General features: G+C 43.6%; 1 protein-coding gene across 3 annotated transcripts in view; it reads right to left on the bottom strand.

Moving 5' to 3' along the window:
* Positions 1-27,748, bottom strand: part of alpha-Man-IIb (alpha-Mannosidase class II b) — a 1,285,879-nt gene that overhangs the window by 1,179,409 nt on the left and 78,722 nt on the right. For all 3 annotated transcript variants that reach the window (XM_071663884.1, XM_071663880.1, XM_071663881.1), the window contains one exon: positions 13,124-13,170. The gene's annotated coding sequence lies outside the window, so the exon portion shown is untranslated. The remainder of the gene's footprint in view (positions 1-13,123; positions 13,171-27,748) is intronic.

The following is a 27,748-nucleotide window of genomic DNA, read 5'->3' as shown; positions in this document are numbered from 1 at the left end:
CTGGACTAAATAAAGTAATCATAGTACAAAGCTATGATATGGCGGCACCTGGCGTCATGGATTGGTACCTTCCGTCTGGAGTCTGGGAGGGAGGTGGGTTCCCTAACCCTATCCATGACTTCCAGGTCCACAGCTTATATTCAAAAACTTACTGATCCACAGTCTGAACGACCATGCACATTACCTATAATTATTGCAAAAAATGACCTATGTCATTTTACAATGAAGACGGACTATTATGATTGCTTTCGAAGTTGTTTGGCCTGAAGGAACTTAGTCAAGCAAACGAACATAAAAAAGTGAATTTCATTGATCTATGCACCAAAAGTGATTGACCACGGGAAGAGGACATAGAATACAGTAAGAAAACAAAAAAAGGGAAGCAACAAACCAGGCAAGAATCCCTGCCTATACTGCAGACATGACAGCAGTGAGCACTGATGTTAATAATAAGTAAGTACATAACTGCTGATGTAGTCGTAGAAAATATCTAGATTCTGAGGACTGTATCAAAGAGAGAGAGAGAGAGAGAGAGAGAGAGAGAGAGAGAGAGAGAGAGAGAGAGAGAGTTACACATATACACAGGCCTATAGTCTAAGAAAGGTAGTCTAGCATTAACACTACTGAGAAAAATGAAGTCCCTATAAAAACAATAGAAGAAAAGGATATCAAAGCACAGTCTCTCTCCCCACCCCCCACTCACTTCGGCAACACGCCTGACGGAAAACGTGTAGAAAAAATACCTTGCAGTAGTAATATTCCTATAGGAAACTTTTTTAAGAGAGGCAGAAGGTAGAATGAACGTGAATGTATCATGCATCCCTTCACTTTTTGGTATAAGCTTAAACCTAAAGCCTCGCGACTTCCAATGTCTATATTATTCCTGACGTGGAAAGATGATACAATAATACCTTATTGTTCTCTTAAAGCAGGCGACACGGGTTAATCTATGTTAAGTTACCCAAGCATGGCCAAGACGAGATCAGTGGTAAAGGAGATAGCATAATATACCACTACGTTATTATGACTAATCAAAAAACAGATAATGATCAAGCCTAAGTTTCAATACATCAAGAGTGTAGCTCAGAACAACTTGATCTGGAAGCTTATGAAAAGCGTCAATAACGTCGTTGTAAAGAAATATTTCTTGCAGTCCAGATCACTTCGGCGACCTCTAAAGTTTAGTCCAGTACCTCTCCTTAGAAATGTTGGCACAACCTTCAAGGAATTTTCAACATAGATGTAGTCGAATCCCTTAAATGTTTTAAAGTTTTCTCTTAATTTGCCTCGGAGCCGCTTTTTGCTAAGAGAAAACTTCATTTCCCACAGTCTGTTCTCATATGTTTGTTACGTAATGAAGGAATCAATTCAAAGACACAGAGAGTGAGAGAGAAAAAAGAGAATACTTAACAACGAGAACTGTGGACGAGATCTTGCTCGCTCACCATAAGAAAATATAAAGTGACCAAGAACAGGTTGTGTAAGGTTCGTGTTATCAAGTGGTATGAGTGAAAAGGAAAGGCGTTATATTTGTAGACTGTAAGCCACTAGGCCAGCTCCCCACTTGTGGGTGAGGTAAAAAGATAGACCAGGTGCGTGACCGAACGAGAGACACTTAACAGCCACTGAAGTGTAGTCTCGTCGCAGCCGCACTAGCCCTGCCGATACCTAGGCCGTAAATACCGGTAGTATTCCTCCCAGGTCGGTGGCTGCCTACCACAGAAGACAAGGCCACCCTAAAGACCTACATACCCAGACAAACAATACGTAATACCACACCCTTCCGACATTAAGAGAAAAATGCGTGAACCAGACTCGCATTTGGGTTAACGGGGGTGAGAAGACTGTAGCAAATTCATAGGCTCGATATAGTTCAGTAGTGCCCGTGAAATATGTGTTATGATAGTGTGCAGGTAATCGCTGCTAAGCAGAGGATACTGACATAAAGCGTCAGTGACAAAGCAGATATAGTTATGTCTAGCAGTCTAGTTAGTTATGATTAAACACTCACGTACTCGCTCGTTCAACAACAAATAGAAAAAGTAGCGGACGGCAGAATAGCAAGAAGCACAATCCCCGCCTCGAGGAAAGGTAAAGTGGAGGCAGGCGTGATGCAGGCCGGGGGAGGTGGGTGGGGAGCAGGGAAGACGATGAGTCAGAATATACAGAAGTGGGAAGTAGATCGCGAGGCCTCACGTGACCACCACCAGGGATGACGGCGAGGGAGGCGGCAAGCACGCCCTCGCTCCAACGCCGTCACCAAAGAGCTCTACTTAGTGCAACGCTATGTTCCTTCCGCGTCACGTGCCGTCACCGTCGTGGCTGCGGCTGCGACGGCCGCTGCGCCACTGACACTCCGCACAACGCAGTCGGATCATAACGATACAACCCTTCCAGAAGACGGTGCGATCTTTGGTTATAATGGCCTGGCTTGTGAACTGATCCTTAAGACTCAGGCCACCACACTAAAGGATCAAGCAGTCATGTTCAAGGGAATGATACTGTGCTACAATTTCCCACACTACTGACGGTGGAAATATGTTCCAATGTTGTATGGAAGTATGGCTCGGGTAATTCACTATGTCAAAAAATTGGAAATGGAAGTTGCATACTAATCAACTGATGACAAACAGAATGTGAACATGACAGCGGACACCAAGTGTAATACTCTTCCTCTTGACCAGTTTCATTTCCATTTTCTTCTTTTAAGTCAGATGTATCAGCACCTGCGGAGCCATTTTATTTTTTCCTTTTACAATGACTGATATGGTACGGATGCTCCATCATGGCCATCTCGGGTGAAAGAAAAAAGCTGAAGAGAAAGAAAGTAGAAATCAATCAGGGCTCAGCAAGTGTTTGTAGACCCGAATCTTGAAGGAAGAAAGGTTATATGAAGAAGGAAAGACAAAAGAGGGAAGAGAATTCTACAGCTTAGCTGTTAAATGGATGATAGAGGTACCACAGCCAATCCCCGAGTGGCTGAGCTCCAGACATAAGCTGTGGGAAGCAGCAACCAAACGTGTGTACCACGGGTCCAAGCCTTGTGGGTGGAGACATGAAGACAGCTCGCGATGTAGAATTCTCTTCTCTCTTTCGTATTTCCTGAGGAGAAAAATATTTCCGAGATTGGAATGTAGATCTCCATCCCAGCCAAGACAACCTCTGGTATGCGTTCACCACAACACGAGGCAACCCGACCAGTGAAGCAGTGCCTAACCATCCCAGGGAACCCGACCAGTGAAGCAGTGCCCAACCATCCCAGGAAACCCGACCAGTGAAGCAGTGCCCAACCATCCCAGGGAACCCGACCAGTGAAGCAGTACCCAACCATCCCAGGGAACCCGACCAGTGAAGCAGTACCCAACCATCCCAGGAAACCCGACCAGTGAAGCAGTACCCAACCATCCCAGGGAACCCGACCAGTGAAGCAGTACCCAACCATCCCAAGTAAAGTCAACAAAGCTGCGCAGGGATGAACACTGAGTGGGGGTGGTGGTTCGGGGGGCGGGGAGCGCAGACGATGGGTGTGCCCAATCGGAAGTAATGGAAATAATTTGGTCAGAGGATCCTACAGGGGCAGAGTGGTGTATGTGTTGCGGGCGGGTTCACAGGCAGATGAGGTCAAGCGTGTTAAGAGTTGTCGTGACGGTCGGGAATTCGGTTAAGATGTTTTATTAATTGTTCCAGATCGTCAGAGCCTAACCAATCCTTGTGGTGTACACTGAAATCCCCAGCACAGAGGATCTCGGCGCATGGATGAAAGGAGAGCTGAGCTTCCTGGCAAGAAATCACACAGTCGAAGAGTTGTACATAGTTGGAGGAATTGGGTTGGGGGGGTTGGGGGGGGGGGGGATAACCGAAATACAAAATCAATGTAACAAAAGGTAAAGAGATTTTTGAGCCAGATGGCATCAAAAATAGGAGACTCGAGATCCACAAGGCGAGTTATTTTGTACTAAAATTGGCAAAAAATCCACCCTTAGACCTGACACTATGATAAACACAATGTTTACTCTTTTTCCTTTACTTGTTTTTTCACCTGAATAGGGCATGTTTTGTCTGTGTTGTGTCTGTCACTAAAAGAGAATTATTGTCCACACTGATTAGGTGGAACACCCACACCATGGGAGAAACTATGCCTGATGAGACACACACAATTAAATTAATTCATGCACGAGGATACACAAGAAATTGTAGTTTCCATTATACTCATTAAAATAATTTCACACTGTAGTAAAAGGTACACGAGAATACACAAATAAAATCAAATTCTTGCAGGTACATTTGATGTGAGTACAATGACATAAAGTCTACAAACCTCCGGGGTAAGATTCTTTTCAACTTAAGCAAATATCCCAAAACCAGTGAACAACTGTCAGTGTTCTGGACGAGTGTATCGAGGGCATCCAGGGCTGGGAGGAGGAAGTGGAACGAGGAAGTGGGAGGAGGAAGTGGGAGGAGGAAGTGGGAGGAGGAAGAAGGTCTCAAGCCAACTCCACCAAATTAGGGAAAACAAATTCCAAAGAATTACTTCGCCATATCACTGAAACTCCCTAAAACGCTCCCTTCCACACAATCCAGTCCCTACAAACCCCTTAACTCGTAGCCTGTCTTCACACATATATAAACATTTATACCGTCTTCTCCACACACCTATTTAGTCGCTTCCACACGCCTATATAGTAAGCTGCCTCCAAACACTTATACAGTCGTTTACTTTATACTACTTTAGTGTCTCCCCCACCCACAGACCTACACACGATACCCAATCCCTAGTCAGACTTTTTTGCACCCTATATCCTCTTTTGCGCCAACACCCACAGGATGGGTAGGGGTGCACAGTAAATGAGCCACGCTTGCAGCAAAAGAAATGAAAATCAACAATCAGACCCGTTCGGCAACACACTACTGGCCAACACCCTCACCGTCTCCTAACTTCACCCACCCTCGCAATCCCCCCCCCCCCCCCCCCAAGTCCACCATTCAGTGCCCCAACCTAAATTCCCGTTTTCCTTTGATATGTATCCTCCGCCAAAATCCGGTATGCCTCTTACACAACACCAATATACCTATTTATCCGTTTTAGCAATAAAGCCACACAGAAAATCAGTACATGTCAGCTCAGATAACCTCCAGATGACATCAATGACGCCCAGAGGTGAAAATTATCTCCCTCGAAACATCTACATAAAATAATCGAAACTCCTAATGGTATGGTCTAGCTTGGTGTCGTTTGCAGACGATCGTCCTGAACACAAACGGGGATACGATATACTTAACATATTCCTTTAATCCAGAAAGTCACCAGAATTATCTATCAAACCCAATACACCAGTTAAGATGCAGCACAGGAAGTACCCCAGCAGCATGACGCAGCCGTAGGGAAGCGGCGGGGGACTGGGCGTTGCTCCAACGTTCATTCCCCTTCCAGCGGGCGGGTGTACGTGACCGTGCCTACGTCTGAAACGTGATCACGCACCTGTGTTGGATCACAACTTTGGGGTTAATATTGGTTCTTGGCAGTACATAGTGTGCGCGTGCGCCTGTATACAGTAACGTCTTATGGAAGGCGTAAGTTGGTGAGCAGGAGGATATTCGTGCTGCTGGGGTTGTGCGAGTGCTGCCCTGTGCATCCTCGATGTGGCTGACACGTGGAGCTCCATGCAGCAATTGTGTCTCCTAAAGAGCAGCATAATTCTTGGAAGTGAAATAAGAATGGTTAGAAATACTGTTTGAAAAATATAAACATTTGTATTAATTTTCTTCACCAAAAGTGGAATTTCCTTCAAGTTATGAGCTACGTTAAGACACAGGTTAAACCTTGTTTTATGGCAGATAAGAGACAAGGTATAGAGTTATGGGTCTTCTGTCACTCTGTTCTTTAGATGTGGGAAACATGTGAAGTATCAGTTATACAGAGTAATGTGCTTAACCTGACCCTCAGAAGTATCTTCCCTACACCAGAGTCTGAAAGACGGATAGACATCAGGAAAAACAATCCTTCTGTATTCACCATGCTAAGCAAACACAAAAAAGTAGAACTGATGTAGGTAAAAATAAAAGAAGAATATGAGAGTAGAGAGAAGTGTGAAGGGAAAGATAAGGCTGGACAAAGTTGTGTAAGAAAGGATGCAGGAAAAGTAGAGGAGACCGAGTTTGTGTAACAACTTATCTAGCAATGTTTACTTGGTCTATTACCAGAGCTGACTGAAACATTACCTTACCTTACGATGGTTTCGTACTACCCCCACAAATCTGTGTGTAACATTATCTTACGACAGGTTCGGCGATCTTCGGCCTGCACAGATCTGTTTGTGACTTTACCTAATTACGTACATTACAATGGTTTCGGAGGTCTCCTGACCAACAGCTCAGTTTGGGAACTTGGTTACCTTGTGTATACCTTAAGATGATTTCGAAGATCTACCCTCACGGCTGGGTTTGGCTCCTCACCTTAACTAATGTTTACCTTACGATGATTTCAGAGATCTTCTAACCCCATAAATGAGTTTGAGACCAAGCTGTGACGTAATAGCAAGGAAGAGGAGGGCAAACATGATAAGAGGGGAACAGAGAAGAGGAGCAGGAGGAACTTGGAAGATAAAGAGGAGGTAAATGGGTAAGGACGAGGATCAGATGGAAGGGAAAGAGACAAAGGAAGTAGAAGAATGTAGAAACAAAGGATACAAGAAATAAAAGATTAAAATTGGAGATGAATGGAACTGGAAAGAAAGAAAAAAGTTGCTGTAAAGGAAAAATGAAGAAGGAAGAGTAAGAGGAAGAATAAAAGGGAGGAGAAGGAGGAGGACGAGGAGAAAGGAAGAGAGAGAAGAGAAAGGTATCACGGAGTGGATGAGAGCCGAGCCAACAGCAGCAGCAGCCTTCGTCAAGGCCTCCGCTATGTAGCAGAAGCTCTTCATTCACTCACTATAGCCAGCCCCGGATCTGTGAGGCCCGTGATACTAACATATATTGGTGCTTATCTGGGGTTTATGCTTATGGTAAATATTTTGATAAGCTTCTAAAATTTGGTTGCTATGATGTCTGTTTACAGTGTGCTGTTAAAGCAAATTCGGCTGCTATGATGTCTGTTTATAATTTGTTGTTATGGCAAACATTTTGATAACATACTGCGACCTATGTGAGAAGCATATCACCGATATTTTGAAACTAGCTATATAATTAACACAGTAATGATGTCTTAATTCTGACCTTAAACCCTACAAAATTACCTGGAGAATAAAGAGGTTATCCAATGGCAGTAGTTTGGAAGAAAATATAGAGCGATTGCTGAAGGGACGACCACCTGTTCTGCGTGGTTTACTGAGACCTGGTAGCCTCTTCACTGTCGGCCTTCACATGTTAATAAAATACAGCAAGTACTGCCGCCTGAACACGACAACTATAAATAAAATAGTAACAATGAATGTCTGACCAATTACATGCATCACTTTCATATATAAACCAGAAATCGCAGTCTAATATATAATGTTTTTCACAGTTTAAATTTCCGGCGAAATCGTGAGATATTCTGTGGATGAACGGATGGACTGGCACGTAAAATCAGAATTACATGAAACTAGGAAAAAGCTTTCCTTCATCCTCTCAGGGAACAAGAAGTTACAGGGGATCTCCTGGAATAATGGTTGGTATGTTATGAGAAGCTTTTGTCACCTCGTGTACTGTACAGTGGTAGCATACATGCCTGCCACGCATCAGGCTTACACATCGAATCCTCGAATGCCCAGAGGTATATAGTTTCCATTTCTTCCATGTGTTACATTATATATATATATATATATATATATATATATATATATATATATATATAAAAGGGGGTGACTGTATTGTTGACTGGTTGGTAAGGTTATTTAATGTATGTATGACTCATGGTGAGGTGCCTGAGGATTGGCGGAATGAGTGCATAGTGCCATTGTACAAAGGCAAAGGGGATAAGAGTGAGTGCTCAAATTACAGAGGTATAAGTTTGTTGAGTATTCCTGGCAAATTGTATGGGAGGGTACTGATTGAGAGGGTGAAGGCATGTACAGAGCATCAGATTGGGGAAGAGCAGTGTGGTTTCAGAAGTGGTAGAGGATGTGTGGATCAGGTGTTTGCTTTGAAGAATGTATGTGAGAAATACTTAGAAAAGCAAATGGATTTGTATGTAGCATTTATGGATCTGGAGAAGGCATATGATAGAGTTGATAGAGTTGCTCTGTGGAAGGTATTAAGAATATATGGTGTGGGAGGCAAGTTGTTAGAAGCAGTGGAAAGTTTTTATCGAGGATGTAAGGCATGTGTACGTGTAGGAAGAGAGGAAAGTGATTGGTTCTCAGTGAATGTAGGTTTGCGGCAGGGGTGTGTGATGTCTCCATGGTTGTTTAATTTGTTTATGGATGGGGTTGTTAGGGAGGTGAATGCAAGAGTTTTGGAAAGAGGGGCAAGGATGAAGTCTGTTGGGGATGAGAGAGCTTGGGAAGTGAGTCAGTTGTTGTTCGCTGATGATACAGCGCTGGTGGCTGATTCATGTGAGAAACTGCAGAAGCTGGTGACTGAGTTTGGTAAAGTGTGTGAAAGAAGAAAGTTAAGAGTAAATGTGAATAAGAGCAAGGTTATTAGGTACAGTAGGGTTGAGGGTCAAGTCAATTGGGAGGTGAGTTTGAATGGAGAAAAACTGGAGGAAGTGAAGTGTTTTAGATATCTGGGAGTGGATCTGGCAGCGGATGGTAACATGGAAGCGGAAGTGGATCATAGGGTGGGGGAGGGGGCGAAAATTCTGGGAGCCTTGAAGAATGTGTGGAAGTCGAGAACATTATCTCGGAAAGCAAAAATGGGTATGTTTGAAGGAATAGTGGTTCCAACAATGTTGTATGGTTGCGAGGCGTGGACTATGGATAGAGTTGTGCGCAGGAGGATGGATGTGCTGGAAATGAGATGTTTGAGGACAATGTGTGGTGTGAGGTGGTTTGATCGAGTAAGTAACGTAAGGGTAAGAGAGATGTGTGGAAATAAAAAGAGCGTGGTTGAGAGAGCAGAAGAGGGTGTTTTGAAATGGTTTGGTCACATGGAGAGAACGAGTGAGGAAAGATTGACCAAGAGGATATATGTGTCGGAGGTGGAGGGAACGAGGAGAAGAGGGAGACCAAATTGGAGGTGGAAAGATGGAGTGAAAAAGATTTTGTGTGATCGGGGCCTGAACATGCAGGAGGGTGAAAGGAGGGCAAGGAATAGAGTGAATTGGAGCGATGTGGTATACCGGGGTTGACGTGCTGTCAGTGGATTGAATCAAGGCATGTGAAGCGTCTGGGGTAAACCATGGAAAGCTGTGTAGGTATGTATATTTGCGTGTGTGGACGTATGTATATACATGTGTATGGGGGTGGGTTGGGCCATTTCTTTCGTCTGTTTCCTTGCGCTACCTCGCAAACGCGGGAGACAGCGACAAAGCAAAAAAAGAAAAAAAAAACATATATATATATATATATATATATATATATATATATATATATATATATATATATATATATATATATATATATGAAATGAAAGGAGGGCAAGGAATAGAGTGAATTGGAGCGATGTGGTATACCGGGGTTGAAGTGCTGTCAGTGGATTAAATCGGGGCATGTGAAGCGTCTGGGGTAAACCATGGAAAGCTGTGTAGGTATGTATATTTTGCGTGTGTGGATGTATGTATATACATGTGTATGGGGGTGGGTTGGGCCATTTCTTTCGTCTGTTTCCTTGCGCTACCTCGCAAACGCGGGAGACAGCGACAAAGCAAAAAAAAAAAAAAAAATATATATGTATATATATATATATATATATATATATATATATATATATATATATATATATATATAGATATATATATATATATATATATATATATATATATATATATATATATATATCTATATATATATATATATATATATATATATATATATATATATATCTATATATATATATATATATATATATATATATATATATATATATATATATATATATATATATATATTATTATCATTATTATTATTATCATTATTATTTTGCTTTGTCGCTGTCTCCCGCGTTTGCGAGGTAGCGCAAGGAAACAGACGAAAGAAATGGCCCAACCCACCCCCATACACATGTATATACATACACGTCCACACACGCAAATATACAAACCCATTCATCTCAATGTACACACATATATACACACACAGACACATACATATATACACATGCACACAATTCACACTGTCTGCCTTTATTTATTCCCATCGCCACCTCGCCACACATGGAATAATATCCCCCTCCCCCCTCATGGGTGTGAGGTAGCGCTAGGAAAAGACAACAAAGGCCCCATTCGTTCACACTCAGTCTCTAGCTGTCATGCAATAATGCCCGAAACCACAGCTCCCTTTCCACATCCAGGCCCCACACAACTTTCCATGGTTTACCCCAGACGCTTCACATGCCCTGATTTAATCCACTGACAGCACGTCGACCCCGGTGTACCACATCGATCCAATTCACTATTCCTTGCACGCCTTTCACCCTCCTGCATGTTCAGGCCCCGATCACACAAAATCTTTTTCACTCCATCTTTCCACCTCCAATTTGGTGTCCCACTTCTCCTCGTTCCCTCCACCTCCGACACATATATCCTCTTGGTCAATCTTTCCTCACTCATTCTCTCCATGTGCCCAAACCATTTCAAAACACCCTCTTCTGCTCTCTCAACCACGCTCTTTTTATTTTCACACATCTCTCTTACCCTTACATTACTTACTCGATCAAACCACCTCACACCACATATTGTCCTCAAACATCTCATTTCCAGCACATCCACCCTCCTGCGCACAACTCTATCCATAGCCCACGCCTCGCAACCATACAACATTGTTGGAACCGCTATTCCTTCAAATATACCCATTTTTGCTTTCCGAGATAATGCTCTCGACTTCCACACATTCTTCAAGGCTCCCAGGATTTTCGCCCCCTCCCCCACCCTATGATTCACTTCCGCTTCCATGGTTCCATCCGCTGCCAGATCCACTCCCAGACATCTAAAACACTTTACTTCCTCCAGTTTCTCCATTCAAACTTACCTCCCAATTTACTTGACCCTCAACCCTACTGTACCTAATAACCTTGCTCTTATTCACATTTACTCTTAACTTTCTTCTTTCACACACTTTACCAAACTCAGTCACCAGCTTCTGCAGTTTCTCACATGAATCAGCCACCAGCGCTGTATCATCAGCGACCAACACTGACTCACTTCCCAAGCTCTCTCATCCCCAACAGACTTCATATATATATTTCTTTTTCATTATACTTGATAGCCGTTTTCCGCATAAGCGAAGTGGCGCCAAGAAACAGACTAAGAACGACCCATCCATTCATATACATATACGCCTATACATGTACATATACATACACATACATAGACATATTAACATATGCACAAATAAATATACATACACAGACATATACATATATAAATTTGTACATATTCATACATGCTTGCCTTCATCCATTCCTGTCGCTAACCAGCCCCACAGGAAACAGCATCGCTACCCCATGCTTCAGCGAGGTAACGTCAAGAAAACACTCAGGTCTCTAGCTTTAATGTGTAATGCAACGAAACCACAGCTCCCTATCCACATCCACGCCCCAAAGACCTTTCCAGGCATCATCTCTTAGCCTCTATTTTCTCAGCTAAATAGACTTAAGTTGTTTAATTTCATCCCGAAGGAATTGTTTTTCAGTCCGGGAATCATCTTCGTTGCTAAGTACAACACTAGAGGAGAAATGTGTAAATGACATGACCATTCTGGTGCTCCAAACATGCGATAGACATATACCAACAAAAAGAAAGCACAAAACATTTAGGTTAGAACGAGACCAATACTGGACAGTCACCGACGCTATCATAAACCAGGTGAATGATGTGTAAGATCTTGTAGTAATAATGCATAACGACCTAATCTTCAGCGAACGCAACGAAACAACGGCTGCCTCATGTAGAAGGATGGCACACCGGACGTTCAGGACAAGGGAAGAAAAAAACCTAACAATGTCATGCAAGGAATTAATTCTTTCACGAATTTACTGTTGTTTTGTTCTAACGTCACCCTACAACACAGGTGAAAATGTGGATTTAGAAAGTGTCCAGAGACTTTTCACAGCCTATTCTAAAGAGGTCAATAAATTAAATTACTGAGAACGACTGAAATATCTGAGGCTACAGTCTCTGGAGCGCAGACGAGAGAGGTATCATTATCTATACCTGGAAAATCCTAAAACGTATGATTCCAAACTTACATTCGGAAATAACATCCTATCGGCACGACAGGCATGAAAGACTGTGAAATATTTTCCTCTGATGTCCAAAGGTGCCACATGCATAAATAGAGAAGACACCTTAAACATCCGGGAGCAAGACTCTTCAAAACCTTACTGTTTACCATCAGAAGCAACATGGGATGCACGGTGAAGTTCAAGAGTCACTGGACAAGTACCTTCAAAGTGTACCAGAACAGCCAGGCTGTAGGGGCTATGTGGGCCTGAGGGTTGCGGCTTTCAACAGCTTGGTCGACTAACGACCTAATGCAGCAGCCTGGGGCCAGGCCGCGTTGTGGGGGGTGAAGATCCCCGAAGAGTCCACGTGGGATCCCCGATACGTCAGTCAACACAGTGTGGTGCCATTAGCCACTACCTGACACGTCAGTCAACACCGTGTGATGCCATTAGCCACTACCTGACACGTCAGTCAACACCGTGTGGTGCCATTAGCCACTCCCTGACACGTTAGTCAACACCGTGTGGGGCCATAAGCCACTACCTGACACGTCAGTCAACACCGTGTGGTGCCATTAGCCACTTCCTGACACGTCAGTCAACACCGTGTGGTGCCATTAGCCACTACCTGACACGTCAGTCAACACCGTGTGGTGCCATCAGCCACTACCTGACATGTCAGTTAACACCGTGTGGTGCCATTAGCCACTACCTGACACGTCGGTCAACAGCCAGGGCTGTTTATTTATTTTCGCTGACGTCAAAACAATGTGATGTAATGACGTCGACTAACATAACGAGAAGCAGCAGCCATCAAGCTCACCTGTTGACTCAGCGGCGTCCCATTAACAGTCCTCAGGCACCCGTCACCTGTGGAGAAAGAGATGTCACACAATAAGACACAAAAAGAGAATACAAAAATATAGAGAAACAATAGGACGCAGGAAACAATTAATGAAAGATATAATGAAACAAACGAAATCATATCACATTATTAGAAATAACGAGATTGGGGAAGTTAAAAGGAGGGAAACAAGGAAATAGTTTCAACAAAAATAAGAAACGGGACGAAATAGGAATAGTTCAGTAAACATAATAAAGGAAAATGGAAAAGAATGTGGAGGATGATGTCATGGAAGTGGGGAGGAGTGAGAGACAAAGTAAGATGGACAAACGGACGATGGGAAAGAGAAACGGGATGACACGGGAAAAGGAAAAGGAGGAAAGGAGCGAGAGAGAGAGAGAGGATTAGATGGAGACAAAATGGGATAGGAGTGGATAGGAAAGTGATAAAAGTGGATGCGGAGAAAAGGGAGGAATAGGGTATGAGAAAAGGAAAGGAAAAAGAGACGACAGAAAAAGGAAACTGAAGAAAAAAAGAGGATACAGAAATACTGAGAGGAGAATGCAGACGTGATAGAAGTAGATGGACCATGGAATGGAACGGAGGGGAGGGAGAAGACTACAGGTACCCAAAATGGAACAGAGCGTGTACAACGGGGGGAGAGAGAGAGAGAGAGAGAGAGAGAGAGAGAGAGAGAGAGAGAGAGAGAGAGAGAGAGAGAGAGAAAAAATTATGGGGTAAGGAGGAGGGGGGGGGGGGGGGGGGGGGGGGGGGCGCTGGAAAGGAAGCGGGTGTTTGCTATTCATCAGCAGGTGGATAATACAATAACTTAGTTCATAGACATAATAGGAACACGGCAGCAGTATGCTCCAGCATCAGCATCCTGTAGGAGAATAAGCAGCAGTCTGCTGCTGCGATAGTAGCAACACAATGTGGCAGCGGTAGTATCAGTAGAAATGATGAACAGTATCACCAACATGTAATAGCAGTAACAGCTAAGTAGCAAAATGAAAAAAAAAAAAAAGATGCCAGAGACCAGCACGTGATGTGAAAGACCAGAACGTGATACCACAGATTAGTATGTGATACCTTCGAGCACCATGTGATGCCACAGACTAGTATGTGATGCCGCAGACTAGCACATGACGCCAAAACCACCACGTGACGCTACAGACCAGTATGTGATGCTAAAGACCAGTACATTATGCTACAGACCAGCACGTATTGCCACAGACCAGCACGTGCTGCCAGGGAACAGCATATGAATCCCTAGATCAGGCTGGATCCATATACCAAATAGTCGTACCGTCGTACTGATGGGCTGCACCGTTGAGTGTAAATGTCGCCCCCTCCTGCTGAAGGGTTGTAAAGGTCGTCCCGCCTTGGTCCAGGGGTTAGTGGAGCACCGTGTTACTGGTCCAGCAGGAGACAGCAGCAGCGCACGCCCGCACTGTCTATCTGATACCACAGCCAGATGTCAACAGATCAACAGACTATTATAGGCGAAAAAATAACCAACAACTAAGACTAACCAGGGATACAAATTAACAGAAAGATTGAAACAGAAAAGTTTAATGAAATAAATAATAAATTCACGATCATGCAGTGTCCTGCCGATTCAAACTAAATTTTGTAAAAAAACATGAAAAACAACAACAACAACAATAATAATAACAACAACAGTTCACAATAAGAGCGTCACGACGTTAGAAGGTCAGACGATGCACAGGTGAGGAAACTTACAGAAGACTCACTCACTACATAGGAGAGGTTGAGATGGTGGGGGAGGATAGTGCTACGTTGAATTTCTTCAGCATGACGGTACGACCCTTGGGTATAATGGCGTAACCTTGACCGGATCTTTAACGATCAAGTTGAAGGTTACGCCATCATACCTCAGGACCGCATCGTCGCGCTAAAGGAATTATACACCTCTGGCTCGTGCAACTGCCCACTGCCATGCTTCTCTCCTACCACGCAGCAGAATGAAGGTCTAGATATGATACTTACGTGATAAATGGAGGCAGGAATGGAGATATAAGAAAAGATGAATTACGAAGAATTATCACAGGAGACCTTGGTTGGTGGGTGACGAACGTCAGTTGACAAACTAAAGTGGTTCTGGCACGGCTGAATCTCGCACTAACAACTGAGTCATGAGTGGTTAATGGCAGCAGAGGATGCTCTCTCTTCCCATCTACTATGAGAGGTAGCCACGTTAGGACCACATGATTTCTCTGAATTCATTTGTGTCAGGTGCCGTTCATAGTGGCCCATGGAGTACAAACGTGTAAGGCTTTCCAAGCACTGAGAAGACTTTTTAGCCTTACTCTTCCGGCCACTCAAGCTTGGTTGGAATGGTCGAACAACGTGACGTGTTTAATCCTCTTGGTTTCCTGAAGGTAACCAATATTCTAAACAAATTATAGTTTATTCCATATGGATTTTAATTCATGTATAATTATCTAATTATTTTAGAATCCTTAAAATCCATTTTTTCTCCTTTTCAATATCATATGCAAGTATCTTTAATATTCAATACCTTATTACGTATTCTCGTTAAAAAACTGATGTACCGCGCTAATAACCTTTGTTGTTGACGCGGCAGATGATTTCAGATAATGAGTCAATGAATCTGCTGGATTTGTTTGTGTTATAATCACGGCAGACATTTTCTCTATACAGGTTTACTTTTCAGCATACATTCAGCTTCCATATTCACTAAGTTTTCAGCAACCTCTTGTGTAGTGGTCACTTGTACCTTACTACCCTCCTCTACCATTCTTTACCGACATCATTAGTCTACAATGGAAAGATTCACACTATGGCCAACGTATCCTCAAATAACACCAGTATCCACCGCAAACATCAGCAATGGCAATCACACAACATCCACGACTATCATAAGTCAGTATCAACTCACTAGCAATGATACAGCACCATATCAACAACCCGTCAACCATCACCATCCCCAAGTAATGTATCATTATACACCCCCAACAACCAGTCATCCATCACCATCCACTGGTAATGATACACCCCCAACAACCAGTCATCCATCACCATCCACTGGTAATGATACACCCCCAACAACCAGTCATCCATCACCATCCACTAGTAATGATACACCCCCAACAACCAGTCATCCATCACCATCCACTAGTAATGATACACCCCCAACAACCAGTCATCCATCACCATCCACTGGTAATGATACACCCCCAACAACCAGTCATCCAACACCACCCACTGATAATGATACACCATCAACAACTAGTCATCCATCACCATCCATTGATAATGGTACAACACCATCAACCAGTCATCCATTAAACTAATAATGAGTGTTAGCAGCACATCGCCTACCATGAAATTAATCCAGTGTGACAAACACACACACACAAACTCTCCATCATCTATTGATGCCTTTGTGTCCACACACCACCACCAAGATCAACTGTCAACCACACATCACCACCAAGATCAACTGTCAACCACACATCACCACCAAGATCAACTGTCAACCACACATCACCACCAAGATCAACTGTCAACCACACATCACCACCGAGATCAATTGTCAACCACACATCACCACCAAGATCAACTGTCAACCACACATCACCACCAAGATCAACTGTCAACCACACATCACCACCAAGATCAACTGTCAACCACACATCACCAACAAATGCGAGAAAAATCGAAAAGAAATGCCTTGTGGCACATGATAAGGCTAACAGAAAGCTAAGTTTTAAATATCATAATAATATTTCAAATTATATAACCCTAGAACCCCGTCAGCTTTAGCTGCGCTATAATCAGCAGCAGGGATTAGATGGGCTCCTTTGGGTCCTTCTCTTTCATGCGAGACAGTTTTGTAAACCATTTACAGGGCGAACACTTAATAACCGAATTTCAGGATGATTTTCGACGAAATCGCTCGTCTGACAAATCTGCTCAATTTCTTTTATGATATGATCAACACGTATGATGAAAGTAAAGCGGGTAATGTCATCTATTTTACAGGCAAAAATCAAATCACATGATAATGATATGGTTGTACTTCAGTGAATAGGAATTGGTTGACTGGCCCGTAAACAATTAGGCGTGACTTATGGTCCAGCCTCATAATGGTGTGACGTATGTGTGCCATACGCATCAGTCATGTACCCGGTTTTCTTTCTCATGCGTATTAATGATGTTGTGAGATATCAAATTTAGCATGTGAAAATAAGCTGGGAAATAAATCTACAAGGAAACTTGGACGTTTGCAGCTTCAATCAGGCTTATAGGTGGAACTTGAATTTTGAGTGTAAAGTTTCACATATCGGTAATGAAAACGAAATGTAAGCTACGATATGAATTCTGTTGAATTACAAAAGGTAGATGAGGAAATGGGAGTAATAATCGCTAGCAAGCTAAACCAAGTAAGTAGTGTACAGAAGCAGAGATTCTGAGGCAGGAGCTTTCGAATTTAAGTCTGGGGAAATTATTCATACTCTTTCCAGTTCACTGGTTCGTTCCCATCTTGAATATTGTGTTTGGTCACCTTCTATGAAAAAAAAAAAAAAATGGAGAGTGTACAACGTCTGGTTTCCGAGATGATTCCCAGACTGAGAAACAAATCTAATGTGATTCGACTCAACAACTGTAGCTACGATCAGAGAAGGTTAATAACATAATGCAAGTACTCAAAATTATCTGAGGCTTTGGTAATCGTGATCTAACAAGCTACTTAAGACTTATTCGTTTATTTCACTCGTAGTAATAAACCCAAACTCGTGGGTAAACAGTTTACATCAAATAAGGCAGAGCACTTTTTTCTTGAACAGGATTTTTAACATCCGGAATGATTTACCAATCATGATAGTTGAAAGCAGTACTATAGATCCGTTTAGGAATAGACTTGATAAACCCTTCGCTTAACAAGTCTAAGACATATCATTTGCGCCTCCTCAATCACATTAACAGTATGCAGGTTTTTCTCTTTAAATTATCTGTATGCCATCCAACTTTTACTACACTAACTTTGTGACTTTCTGATATCTTCCACTATCACACACACCCTAGAAGGAACCTAGTGGTCTCTTGCTGCTTGAATCCCTTCACGAGATTGCTTTTGCGTACGTCCAATGACGAAAATAAACTTTCCCAGAAACTGACTTTTCACTTGTGGTATAACTCTATGCAGCGGAGTCTAGTAACACCCTAACCAGACATATTAACTTTAAAACTTATAATAAAATAATCAACTGTTTACAATACCTTAGTCAGGCCCATTTGGAATACGCTGTTCAGTTTTGGGAACCAAACTTGAGCAAAGACGAAAATAACCTACAACGATTATTCTTTATAATAAGGAGCATTATACGATGAGACTGAACGGGAAGTGTTCACAGTAGTAACTTTCGACAATGTGGAATACGAATATCTCTTCATTTCAATAGATTCAATGACTAGATATAACGGTATGAAATCAAACGGGATGAGATATATTAGCAACGTGGTTAAGGATATTAAATCATTTGGAACGGCTGAAAACACTGAGGCTGTACTCCCTGAAGAGCGGCTGAGATAGGTGCATCATTATTCATACCTGTAACATCCAAGTATAGTTCCAGCTTAAACTCAGAGATGACTGTCCCCTAGCACTACAGGCATGGAAGACTGTAAAATACTACCTCCGAGATTCAGTGGCGCGATATTCACAAAAGAAAGGACTCTTTAAGCATCCAGAGCTCAAGACTTTTCAACACCTAGTCTACAACTAACAGAATCACCAGGGTATGCACAGTGAAAAAGTGTTACTGAGCGCTGGACTAGTACCTGCAGTGTACCAGATCCGCCTGGTTGTGGATGCTACGTGGGTTTGAGGGGTTGCGTAGCTCGTTCACGACCATAAATTGAGTCAGCTTGCCTGTATGGACTCTTCTGAAGATTCTAATGATGTGCGATATTAATGCTATAGGTCGAAAGTTTTTTGGGTTCGCTTTGTTTCCATATTTGTGGAGTGGAGCGCTGCGGGTAAGTTTCAGACTTTGGGCAATGATGTAAGAATCTTCATTCTTTTTCTCCACAACATAACTAGTGCACGCGCTAGAGTTGTCCTAAATTTCTTTAGGAAGACTGAATTCCATGGGTCTGGGCCTGGGGTAGAGGCGGGCATGCCTTCAATGGTCCTCACGAAATCTTGTGTTAAGGTGGTATCTGCTGTATGCACTTGGGGTTTACTATTTAGGACGAAGTCTGTTGATTCACTAATTTCTAATGTTGTTTTTGGCTCGCTGAATACAGATTCCTATCGTCTTTTTGGAATCTCACTCATGTCTTGACAGACGTCGTAAAGCTATCTCTTCCGTTCTGAGTAGGCCAAAAGCGTTTGTCGTTCTAAATTTACGTTTTACAGATGGTAAAGTAGTTGGGTTTATCTCTAATTTCATTTACAGCTTTTTCTTCTTTTTCCTGTTTCACACTTTCTTTCTTTTGCTGAGTGAATTGTCGATGCTGGAGAAGATTTACAATTCTTTATCGCCTCCTGTAAAGTTTTCGTCTTCCTCGTTCTAACCTAGAACTCTTGTCTCGCTAGTTCTGTCTGTTGCATAATTGGAATAACAAAATGGTCATGTCATTTTCACATTCTTCCCGTTTTGGTACCCAGCAGGGTTTTCCACTGTGTTACAGACATCTTATTGACCACATCATCAAATATCCATTTACTATTAAAACTGAAATTACTTAAAATACTTCCACTGTTTCGTGTGTTGTGAAGAGGCAGTTTAGCATCACATTGTGATCACGGTATAGGATGTCTGAGATGGTAATATCACATATTAGGTCCACATTATTTGTGAAAATTAAGTCCAGAACGTCATTTTCTCTTGCTGGTTTTCTGATTTGTTGGCTGAGGGAAAATTTTTCACACAGTCTGAATAACTTTTTTTGCAGCTGCTCCTCCGAGCTGCTTCCAGTATCAATATTTTCCGCGATGATGTTATTTCCTGCCTGTCTCCATTTAATGTGTGGTAGGTTGAGGTCTCCCAAGACAATTACATTTGGGACTAGGTTTTCGAGGAGATCAAGACAGGATTCTGTTTCTTATTTGTTCCGTAAATTCATGAGGCTTTGAATTTTGGTGATTTATAGATAAATGCAATGACCACGACTACATCATTTGAGGAGTTTAGGGTTTCAGTTGTTATAAGTGTATGCACTATGTACACTCCAACTCCAAGTAATCTAAACCTGTAGCATGTGTACAGGTTGTAGTCTGGGGTCCACACTTCACTATCCATATGGTCTTTCTGTGTTTTTCAGTGAAGGCCGCAAATACTGCACTTGACTCGATAAGCAAGCCACTTACAAATGAGATTTTATTTGTTCCATGTAAATTGTCCCTGTATGCTGGCATATACGAAGGACGTTACATGGCTTATCTCTGTATTGTTGAATTTAACAGAGAGCTTTCAGTTACCTTGTCTTTCTAAAGAAAGAAGCTATTGTCATTTCCTCATCCTCTGGTTCTTCACTGCCTCTGTTTGGCCTTTTGTATATCACTAAGAAAGACCGTGTATATGTGGTGTGTGGTTCTCACAGTACTCGTTTGCTCAAATCTGGATAGGAGACTCTGCATCCTTCCTCATCCAAGCATTTATCTTTCTTTAGACAGTTCAAACATTTTCTTAGGTGTTTGAATTTACATCTTCCCTTGTATGATATGATAGTCTTGCCACACATGCAATTCTCTCCATGTAGTAACTATAAGCTTTGTCCATTCCCTGGATTTGTTATTCATTTACTGCATCCTATCTCACCTCAGTGTCTATGGCCAGGCCTGAGAGTTTCCTGGTTTCTGCTTTCTTCCTCCTCAGAACCACTGTCTCTTTCTATACTCATATTTCTGCTAGAAGTTTCCTGGCCTCCAATTCCTCCCTCTCCTACTATACCTGAGTCAGTGTCCCTTTCTATCTGTGCTTGTCGATTCCTGGCATCCCCTGACTTTTCCTTCTGTATCTGGATCAACATCTCTGTCACCTTCTCTGCTCGTGTCTGTGGCTGAAGTTTCCTGATCTCTGCTTCCAACATTTAATTCCAAAGTGGACTATCCCTCTGTAGCTGCGGCAGGGTCCACTACGTTTACTGATTCACTTTCCACAACAGCATTTCACATTTTTGAGCTTTCGTCTGGGTCTACAGTGAGAACGACGTGCGATTTTCTCCACTCGATATAGAGTGGAGGGTCAGTGCCCGTGAAAACTTTTCCTAATCCGCTTTAGATTCCCATTCAATATTTTCAAAAGCAATAGGATGTGTGTCTGCAGCACATAACCAATACGTACCGTCTACCTGTGAAGCACTCTTGATTTATGCTTGCACAGATAATGTGACAGGTTCTCCTACGAAGTCATAGCCCGCCACCGGCAACATCACACCTCACCACCATGGACCACGCCTTCACACCTTACCATCAGCCACACTTGCACATCCCATCACCGTTCACGCCTTCATACCCCACCAACGGCCACATCTCCACAACTCACCACCAGATATTTTCTCCAAGCCCCAAAACAGGTCACACCTACACACCCCGCTACCAGCCACGCCTCCATGCGCAAACACTGGTCACGACTCCACAGCTCACCACCGGCCACGCCTCGACACCCCACCACCTAACCTAAAGCGAAAAAAAAGAACAGCTATTGTCTCATGCATAAGGATGGCAGGCTGGATCCTGCAGACCTTCAAGGCTAGGAAAGAAAACCCATGATAATATTATTAACGACTCTAATTCTTTCACGAACTGAATATTTTTGCGTTCTAACATCACCCTACAAGGTGGGCGAAATCGTGGATTTAGAAAGAGTCCAGGGATCTTTCACAGCCCATCTTAATGTGGTAAAGAAACTAAAATTCTGGGAACGACTGAAATCACAGAGGCTTTACTCCCTGGAGCGTAGACGAGAGAGGCATATCATCATCATCATCGCAGGTCTGAGTGCCCACAACTCCAGACCAGGCCTGAGTGCCTACAACTTAAGACCAGGCCTGAGTACCTACAACTCCAGACTAGGCCTGAGTGCCTACAACTTAAGACCAGGCCTGAGTGACTACGACTTAGGAACAGGCCCAATGTGCCTACAACTACAGGCCAAGCCTGAAAGCCTACAACCCAGGGCCAAGTCTGAGAACCTACAACACCAGACCAATACTGAGAGCCTGTAACTAAAGACCAAACTTGAGAGCTTACATACTTGAACCAAGCCCGAGTGCCTACAACCACGGGATAAGCCTGAGAGCCTACAACTTCGGGATAAGCCTGAGAGCCTACAACTACGGGATATTCCTGAGAGCCTACAACCACCGGATATGCATGAAAGCATACAACCACATGATAAGCCTGAGATCCCACAACTGCGGACAAATTCAGGCCAAGCCTAAGTGGCTAAAACCCTGGGCTAAATCAGATAACCTTCAACTCTAGACCAAGCGTGATAGCCTCTAACTCCAAGCCAAGACTGACAGTCTATAAGCCCAAGCAAACCTAATATCCTACGACCTAGATTGGATACAACCCCAAGCCAAACCTGAAAGTCTAAAAACCCAGATAAAACCAGAGAAACTACAAACTCAGGCCAAACCTGAGACCTCACAACCTCGGTCTAAGCCAGGGAGACTACAACCCAGGGCCAAGCCTGGGAGATTATAACCCCGAGCCAAGCCTGGGAGACTACAACCCTGGGTCAAGTTCTGACTTGCTGCAGGCAGCGACCGAAGAAAGACGGGAATAGGCCTTCATCTTGCGTCTTGCGGGACGTCACGAAATTACGTTATCAGACATTCCTTTGAGACAATGAGGGTTCCATTTTGTGTTTAGCCGAGCACCAAGTGTAGTAGGGGTGAGGGAGGGCACGACACCGGGGTGAAGGACGGCACGGCGCTAAGGCGAGGAAGGGCACAGCACTGAGGTGAGCGAGGGCACGACACCGGGGTGAGCGAGGGCACGACGCCAGCGCAAGGGAGGGCACGGCGCCGGGGTGAAGGAGGGCATGACGTCGGAGTGAGGAAGGGCACAAAGATGGGGTGAAGGAGGGCAATGCACCGTGGTGAGGGAGGGCGTGGCACCGGGTTGAGGGAGGGCGTGGTACCGAGGTAAGGGAGGAAGTGGCATCAGGGTGAGGGAAGGCACGACGCCGGGGTGAGAGAGGGTACGACGCAGGGGTAAGTGAGGGTACGGTACCGAGGTGAGGGAGGGTACAAAGCCTAGGTGAAGGAGGGCACGGCGCTGAGGTGAAGGAGGGCATGGCAAGAGGTTAGGGAGGGTTCGGCGCCAGGGTGAGAACGGCACGATGCCGGGGCGAGGGAGGGCGAGACGCTGAGGTACATGAGGGCATGGGTCCTGGTTATGAGAGAGCATGGCGCCAGGGTGAGAGGGGGCACGGTGCCAGGGTGAGGACGGCACGGCGATCTGTACGTCCACCACCACCACTATACTCCCTCAACACCCACTACCACCACCACTAAACTCCCTCAACACCCACTACCACCACCACTATATTCCCTCAACACCCACTACCACCACCACCATACTCCCTCAACACCCACTACCACCACCACCATACTCTCAACATCCACTACCACCACAACCATTCTCCCCCAACACCTGCCATCAGCACCACCATACTCCCTTAACATCCGCCATCACCACCACCACTATACCTCGTGGACTCCTCATGAAGTCTTCGGGGCCTTCACTCCCTCAGCCCGGGATAGGCCCAGAATGTTGGACTGGGTCTTTGGTCGACCAAGCGGTTAGAATTCGCAGCCCTTAGGCCCACATACCCCCACAACCTGGCTGGTCCAATTACTTTTCTACTGCGCACCGCATCCTGTTTCTGATGACAGATGGCAATGTGTTGAAGTGTCTTGGGTCCCTGATGTTTAAGGTGTTCTCTCTTGTCGTTCATATGACACCTTTGGATTTCAGAAATAGGATTTTAGAAAGTTTTCCATGCCTGTCGTGCAGTAAGATGTTATTTCCAAATGTAAGTTTGGAACCACACCTCCTAAGATCTTCCACGTAAAGATGATGATATACCTCTCTCGTCTACGCTCCAGGGAGTAAAGCCTCTGTGATTTCAGTCGTTCCCAGAATTTTAGTTTCTTTACCACATTAAGATGGGCTGTGAAAGATCCCTGGACTCTTTCTAAGTCCACGATTTCGCCCACCTTGAAGGGTGATGTTAGAACGCAAAAATATTCAGTTCTTGAAAGAATTAGAGTCGTCAATAATATTATCATGGGTTTTCTTTCCTAGCCTTGAAGGTCTGCAGGATCCAGCCTGCCATCCTTATGCATGAGACAATAGCTGTTCTTTTTTTTCGCTTTAGGTTAGGTGGTTAGATATTGTTACTCCCTCATCACCAACCAAAACCATCATATTCCCTCAACTACAGCCACCACCACCACCAAACAACCTCACCACCCACCCACAACCACCACCATATTCTATCAATATCAAGCACCACCAGCAACACCAACACCACCATATTCCCTCAACATTTAGCACTACCACCACCACAAATAAACTCCTTCAACACCAACACCAGTATCACACTCTCTCAACAACCACCACTACCATACTCCCTCGATATTCACCACCATCAGAACTAAACTTCCATATCGCCAACCATCACCACCAAACTCCCTCAATACCCACCATCACTATACTCTCTCAACACTAACCACCACCATTATACTCTCCTAACACCAACCATCACCACCATCACCACCCAACTCTTGCACCAACATCACTACCATCACCATCCAACCCCTGCACCAACATCACCACCATCACCACAGTAACACCCAACCCCTGCACCAACATCACCACCATCACTACTCAACCTCTGCACCAACATCACCACCACCACCACGGTAACACCCAACCCATGCACCAACATCACCACCATCACCGCAGCAACACCCAGCCCTTGCACCAACATCACCACCACCACCACAGTAACACCCAACCCCTGCACCAACATCACCACCATCACCACTCAACCCCTGCACCAACATCACCACCATCACTACCCAACCGCTGCACCAACATCACCACCATCACTACCTAACCCCTGTACCATCACCATCATCACCGCAGCAACACCCAACCCATGCACCATCACCACCACCATCACCACCCAACTCCTGCACCAACATCACCACCACCACCACAGCAACACCCAATCCCTGCACCAACATCACCACAGCAAACATCCAAGTCCTGCACTACTACAACCAGAGCGACATCCACCTCCTGTAACACCACTACAGCGAAACGCAGCCCCTGCACCCCCATCACAGCGACACCCACCCCCTGCACTATCACCACCACTACAGCGAAACGCAGCCCCTGCACCCCCACCACAGCGACACCCACCCCCTGAACTATCACCACCACTACAGCAACACCACCACCGCCACCACAGGAACACAGCCTCCACAACACCACCATCAAACCACAGCAAGGTGATATAGCCCTAGGCAGGTGTGGCTGTACCCCTGGCGCACCTTCTCGCGCACATCCTTCGCTACTGGCACTGCAGCACTTAAGCCAGACGAGAGGCAATAACCTCTCGATTGCAGCCAACATCAGATGCCTCACATCAGTAAATGAACCACTTGTGGCCAGGATTGTGTTCGTCTGTATTCCTGGAGCCGACCCGGCCTTGGGGTTACCTCTACAGGTGGATCAAGACGCGGCCACGTCTTCCTTCATTGGTTTCTAAACTCATGTCGTTGTATTATGCTGATCTTTTTTCCTCGTTTCAAAAGCTCGTCAAATTACCATTAAGCTTGTGAGTGCGGAAACTGTTGTTTACTTTCATGATCATTATGATGCTACATCTGCCTTTAAAGCGCCACGACCCAAAAGCAAGCCTTTAAAAGATACAAAATAACATGGAATAGATGAGGCAAAAAAGTCATTTTGTTGATAAATAAAAATGCATTGCAAAAAAATAACACGAAGCGTTCTGTGACAAATGTGAGCAAAAGGCACAGTACAAGAAATATGACGGAAGTGTCATTCAGGCTCTGCAAGATCCAACCTTTATCATCATTCACAAGTGACCAGGAATTAGAAGGTCTGCAAGGCGGGCTACTGGTTCCTCCTTTTACCTAAGTTCCCATGATAAAGGTTTCACCTTGAAAATTACCGGTTTCTTGCAAGTTGGTAAAACTAATACAAATAAGAGCCAAAATTATAAGGAGCTTCCATTGCTATATGTTAATGGTAAATAAAGTTAATTACTGACATTAAAACAAACCTAATTAACAAATACGATACATGTCAAGGTACGTGACTGAATGAGATGAAAGTATTAATATAAACTGAAAACAAAATATTTCCTAAATGCATATCTTCCTTAAATGTTCTTGTCGTCAAGTATCACCAGAATGAATTTTAATGATTAAGTAATAATATCAATGTCTGCAACACCGTGGAAGGTACGACCGTTCTCTGGAGCTTGGGGAGTAAAGACCAACATTCCCGAGGGATCTGTAACGGTTGGGAGGATGAATTTTGGAAAATTCTAAATCGATAAAGAAAACATAATGGATCTGAAAAAGCTTCCATAACTGGAAGAAAAAAGAAAAAACAGAGAGTTGGAATGTATGGTAAAGGATAGATCGTAGACAAACCAATGGAATCTATGACAGTCATATCAGAATAGTAACACCGAGAGGAAAACTACATATTAATAATTTCTAAACGACTGTAAGGGAAGATGGACGGAAGCAATGAAGATTAGGTTAGAGCTGGGATATGTGCTGACTTATAATCACCAGGGCTGAGAAGAAATTTGTATTAACGCTCAAGTGTTTAACTCCGCAAAGGGAACGACAAATGATTTAGTGTTGAAGTGTATGAGAAAGCTGGAGAAAGAATGTCATGAGGTGTTCCGTATAGACTGAGGGTAAAAGAAAAAAAGTATTTTGTAACAACGTACAAAATATGAGTTATCAGTAAATAAATAAAATCAAACATAAATCAATATATGCATACATATAAATTCATTTGCTTGATAGTGCCCTAATCAAATTAATCGAAAAAGCTACTCTCGACGATAATATATTAGTTTAGTTGTAACAACAAATCAGGATCTCGTTGGAGAAGTTTGATACAAGTGACCATCTACATATTTCTTTTAAGGTCGCTTTCAACACTGTCAACATGACACTCACGAAAAAAATACCCGATTTTAAACGTACAAATTTTAATGATCTTCGCATTGCTCTTGACAGGCAAACATGGGATATCATGAGCAATGAAAATGACATGACCGTATCTAGGAAGAACATCAGTATAACCTTCACAGCAGTAAAGAGAACATACGTGCCAGTGCGTGATGGTAGACAGTCTATTTCTCAAACGAAACCAAGGTAGTGGACCGGTGAAATAAAAAAGAACCTTTTGTCATAAGAAACTCATAGAATCCAACACGATAAAGTAAGTTACGAAAATTTGCGTATAGAAAGTAAAAGTTACACGACAAAGTAAACGTCAATATAAAAAACATATTCTGAGAAAAGCAAAAGAAA

The sequence above is a fragment of the Panulirus ornatus genome, chromosome 8, assembly GCF_036320965.1.
Source record: "Panulirus ornatus isolate Po-2019 chromosome 8, ASM3632096v1, whole genome shotgun sequence".
In the NCBI taxonomy this organism is placed as follows: domain Eukaryota; kingdom Metazoa; phylum Arthropoda; class Malacostraca; order Decapoda; family Palinuridae; genus Panulirus; species Panulirus ornatus.
This window is presented reverse-complemented; position numbering and strand designations above follow the sequence as displayed.